Genomic DNA, 5,246 nt, shown 5'->3' with positions numbered 1-5,246 from the left:
GAAAGAGAGAGAGAGAGAGAGGAACCTCGAGGGGCATCGAAACCACAACCTGGGTATGTGATGTGCCGTGACTGGGAATTAAACCCATGACTCTTCGATGCACAGATAACACTCCAACCAACTGAGTCACACCCACACCAGCTAGGGCTGCCTGTGACTTTTAGTATTGCCATAGTATGTGTTACTTGAGTCTTGTTTCAAAAGTCTGTTAATATAGATTTCAGTTATTTATCCTTAAGCTTCTCATTTTGTCTTAGTACTTTCAATTTGATGTGCTGCTTACCTTGTTTATTTTAGCTTCCATCATTGAAATATGAAAATATGCCTCATTTGCTTTATTTTGTTTCAAAATAGTTTCTCATTTAAGCTGTTAATTAGGTGGGGTTGCTCCAAAATGTTGAATCTTGATATGTTGGACACTACTGAATGAGGAGGAAGAGGTGTTGGGATGGAGTGGGATGGGCTAGACCCGTGGTCGGCAAACTGAGGCTTGCGAGCCACATGTGGCTCTTTGGCCCTTTGAGTGTGGCTCTTCCACAAAATACCACGTGCGGGCGTGCGTACAGTGCGATTGAAACTTCGTGGCCCATGCGCAGAAGTCGGTTTTCGGCCTGGGCGAGTCTCTTTTGAAGAAGTACTGTTGATATTTGGCTCTGTTGACTAATGAGTTTGCCGACCACTGCTAGACTAAAATAAAGGCAAAGAGGAGGCACTGTCAAGGTTTCATATTGTCTGTATTTTCTTCATAGTACTTTATACTTTTTCACTGAAAGCATGTAGCTCTTATTATGGACATATAAAGAAAGCTCCAAGTTTTATTTTAGCATTAATTGAATGCTGGAGGTGTTTCTAACTTTGTATAACAGGTAAAGGAAGGCTTGGTATTCATGATTTTTTGAAAAAAGCTTTTCTTTACTGGATGGATAGAGGAAGAATGTGAAAAAAAGGAGAAAAGTAAATAAACATAGTGTGTACTAATTATAAATAATACATCTTATCAAAATGTCTTATCATCTTGTGAATTTCCTCCTCTTTTTTGTTTGGCATTTTATGATCAATATCCCACATCCTTCATAGCATATCCAAATAGCTTTTAGTAAAAAATATGTTTCTGACTTTATGTATTGAACAGGAAATAGAAAATGTTGGCACTTTTTAACTGTAATAATGAGTACTTAGAGATGTTTAATATAAAGTTCTTAGATACTTTCAGAAAAGACATTAAAGAATTATGTTTTACTTTTTTCTCTGAAGGATGTTATACCTGGACTTAGTCCCTTGCTCTTCAGGAAGCTCAGTAATCCTGACATATTTTCATCCACTGGAAAAGCTAAACTTCAACGACAGCTTAGTCAGGATGACTCTAAGTTACGGAGAGGAAGCCTGGCCAATTCTTTGTCAGGTAAGTATCTATTTTGTTTTTTTAAGAAATGTGAGACTGTGTTGTCAATATTTAAAGGTGTACCAACTGAATTGGCATCTTGACAGCTTCTTCTCTGGTGGTAGTTTTGTATAGAACACTTATGGCTAACTCTCCTTACTAACTTCCTCTTGGTATCTCTGAACACTGACCTCCTGAACCTGCTAATATTTCTTGGTTGACCACTATCACTGATTATTTCCTTTTAATCTGATTATTGCTCTCTACTTACTTCTATGGACTTCACATCCTCTGCTTCTTTTGATTTTTCTCCGCACCCCCCCCCCCATTTTGAAAACCCATTTAGTGCCCATAGTGTCTTCACACCTTTTCCATTGAAAAGTTAAAAAATTCAAGGGGAAAAAATTATACAAGGAAGTCATGTTCCAAATATGAAGCAATTAAAATGTGGCATAATTTTAAGCAATCAATAGAGTGTGATAAAAAGAGAATCCATGTGACTCCTGCTAAAATATTAGATCATTAGAGAAGTAAATATAATCCTGCCATACTCCTTGGTCTAAGAGTAAACAGTTTTCAACTTCTTTTTATTTTTGTCCCTTTTTAGGACTATTCTCTTAGTTTTATCTTCTCACTCATCTATTGACATTTTTATTTTGTCAGACATGTATTTGATCATAAAGAGCTGTTTCTTATTTAATTTTTTGTAGCATCCTCTCTTTTTTAATATATTTACTGATTTCAGAGAGGAAGGGAGAGGGAGAGAGAGAGATAGGAACATCAATGATGAAAGAGAATCATTGATCAGCTGCCTCCTGCACGCCCCACACTGGGGATTGAGTCTGTAACCCGGGCATGTGCCCCAACTCGGTGGGAATTGAATTGTGACCTTCTGGTTCTCATAGGTCAACGCTCAATCACTGAGCCATGCTGGCCAGGCATTCTGCTCTTCTTTTAAGGATGTGTTTATCTTCTAATTCTCTGTGAGTAAATAGATTTTTTATTTTTGGATTAAAACTTTTTTTATATATATATATTTTATTGATTTTTTACAGAGAGAAAGGGAGAGGGATAGAGAGCCAGTAACATCGATGAGAAAAACATCGATCAGCTGCACACCTCCTACTGGGGATGTGCCCACAACCAAGGTACATGCCCTTGACGGGAATCGAACCTTGGACCTTTCAGTCCGCAGACCGATGCTCTATCCACTGAGCCAAACTAGCCAGGCCTGGATTAAAACTTTTTTTTTTTTAAGTTTTCTTTTGTTTATGAATCAACTCTTTTCCTTTTCTTTTTTTTAAATCCTCACCCAAGGATATTTTTCCACTGATTTTCAGAGAGAGTGGAAGAGAGAGAGGGAAAGACAGAAATATTGATGTGAGAGAAACACATCGATTGGTTGCTTTCTGCATGAGTCCTGATCGAGGTATGAGCCCTTGACTGGAATCAAACCTGGGACCCTTTGGTCCGCAGGCCGATGCTCTATCCACTGAGCCAAACTGACTAGGGCTTACCTCTTTTTCTTTCGACTCCTAACTACTAGAATCCATTGCTTTGCTCTGTGATGCTATATCCCTTCTATCCTGTGAGATAGTGGCCTGGCTACTGGGTGGTACAATGTAGGACTGTGATTGTGTTTGAATGTTATACCTATAGATTTTCAGTTCATCTGACTTCAACCTTATGTCTTACTTTATGTCCTTTCAGTTATTTTGCATTTCTGAGCACTGAACTTATCTAAGATTTTGCAGAGCAGCTTGATGCCCCATTTAACTGCAACCTCCTATATGTTTATTATACCTTGTGCCTTTTTTTGCCCAGTTCTATTCACCTATTCTCTTTAGATTTTCCCAACAATAATTTGTTCATTCCTTATAATTTGTTTATCTCTCTCTCATACCCTCCTTCCCTCCTTTTCTCTTTCTTACTCCCCTTTGTTTATTTATTTTATTTCTAATTTTAATGAAGTTTCCTGGGGGACAAAAGATAAAAGTATATACTCAGTCATCCATCTTTAACGGAATATTTTGTATAATGGCCTCTTGAATCATTGTAAGAATATTAATTGGAATTATTTTTTTTCCTGAATTATTTATTTACTAAAGAGCTAGATGCTTCATTTGAACATATTGTTGCTTCTGTTTTATGTTGTTTGTTTTCCTCCAATTTTTGTCAATTCTTGGTACACTTCAAGCCCTGACTATATATGTCCAAATGGGTATCTGCACCCTCTCCAATCTGGGACCACTTGGGATGTCTGACTGCCGGTTTAGGCCCAATCCCGAAACCAGCAGTAGGACATCCTTCTCACAATCCGGAACTGCTAGCTCCTAACCACTCGCCTGCCTGCCTGCCTGATTGCCCCTAACCGCTTCTGCCTGCCAGCCTGATCGCCCCCTAACCACTCCATGCCGGCCTGATTGCCCCCAACTGCCCTTCCCTGCTGGCCTGATCGTCCACAACTGCCTTCCCCAGCTGGCCTGATGACCCCCAACTACCCTCCCCTGTTGGGGCCTGATCGCTCCCAACTGCCCTCCCTTTCTGGCCTGATCGCCAACAACTGCCTTCCCCTGCCAGGGCCTAATCGCCCCAACTGCCCTCCCCTGCTGGCCCGATGACCCACAACTGCCCTCTCTTCTGTGACCTGCCTCCTCCATGCAAGGCTGTGGAGACACCGGGACTGGCCTCCTCCGTATCAAGCACAGCCGTGGGACCCCCAGGCCTCACTGCACGGAGCGGCCACTGGGCCCCGCCTTTACTGTGCGCGCGGCCATCTTGTGGTGACCATCTTGTGATTATGTCGCACGAGGGTGTGACGCCACCTAGGCTTTTATTATATACTAGAGGCCCGGTGCACAAAAATTTGTGCACTTGGGGGAGGAGGGGGGTCCCCCAGCCCGGCCTGTGCCCTCTCGCAGTCTGGGACCCCTCGGGAGATAACGACCTGTTGGCTTAGGCCTGCTCCCGGGTGGCAGAGGGCACGCCCAATACCTAGGTGCAGCCCCTGGTCAGGCTCAGGGCAGGGCCGATTGGGGAGTTGGGGCGCCACCCCCTGTCATGCACAGAGCAGGGCGGATCGGGAGGTTGCGATGCCACCCTCAGTCACGCTCAGGGTAGGGCCGATTGGTGGGTTGGGGCACCGCCCCCTGTCACACTCAAGGCAGGGTCGATGGGGAGGTTGCGGCGCCACCCCCTGTGACGCACAGAGCAGGGCCAATCAGGGGGTTGGGGCGCTGCCCCCTGTCACGCACAGAGCAGGGCCAATCACGGGGTTGGGGAGCTCCCCCCTGTCATGCACAGAGCAGGGCCGATCAGGGGGTTGAGGAACTCCCCCCCTGTCACGCACAGAGCAGGGCCCATCAGGGGGTTGGGGAGCTCCCCACTGTCACGCACAGAGCAGGGCCGATCAGGGGGTTGAGGAGCTCCCCGCTGTCACTCACAGAGTAGGGCCGATAGGGGAGTTAGGGCACCACCCCCTGTCATACACAGCAGGGCGGATCAGGGGGTTGGGGCGCCGCCACTGTCACACTCAGGGCAGGGCCGATGGGGAGGTTATGGCTCTACCCTGTCACACACAGAGCAGGGCCTGTTGGGGGGCCGGTTGGGGCGCCGCACATTGTCACACACAGAGCTGCAGGGCGATCAGGGGGTTTGGGCGCTGCCCCCTGTCACGCTGATCCGGTGCCAGGAGGCCTCGCGACTCTGCTGATCCCGGTGCTGGGAGCCATATTACCCTTTTACTATATAGGATAGAGGCCTGGGGCAGGCTGGTTTGCCTTGAAGGGTGTCCTGGATCAGGGTGGGGGTCCCCACTGGGGTGCCTGGCCAGCCTGGATGAGGTGATGATGGCTGTTTGCAGCTG

The 5,246-nt window shown here is 45.7% G+C and overlaps 1 protein-coding gene across 4 annotated transcripts in view; it reads left to right on the top strand.

Moving 5' to 3' along the window:
- The first annotated feature begins 1,222 nt into the window (after nt 1-1,222).
- The window catches only part of MAST2 (microtubule associated serine/threonine kinase 2), a 133,386-nt gene continuing 129,362 nt past the window's right edge, over nt 1,223-5,246 (top strand). For 3 of the 4 annotated variants that reach the window (XM_023761882.1, XM_023761880.1, XM_006098155.3), the window contains exon 1: nt 1,259-1,402. The gene's annotated coding sequence lies outside the window, so the exon portion shown is untranslated. Of the gene's footprint in view, nt 1,403-5,246 lie in introns of all 4 variants that reach the window. The other variant, XM_023761883.1, reaches the window with a different exon arrangement.

Source organism: Myotis lucifugus, unplaced genomic scaffold (assembly GCF_000147115.1).
Source record: "Myotis lucifugus unplaced genomic scaffold, Myoluc2.0 scaffold_222, whole genome shotgun sequence".
NCBI classification, from domain to species: domain Eukaryota; kingdom Metazoa; phylum Chordata; class Mammalia; order Chiroptera; family Vespertilionidae; genus Myotis; species Myotis lucifugus.
This window is presented reverse-complemented; position numbering and strand designations above follow the sequence as displayed.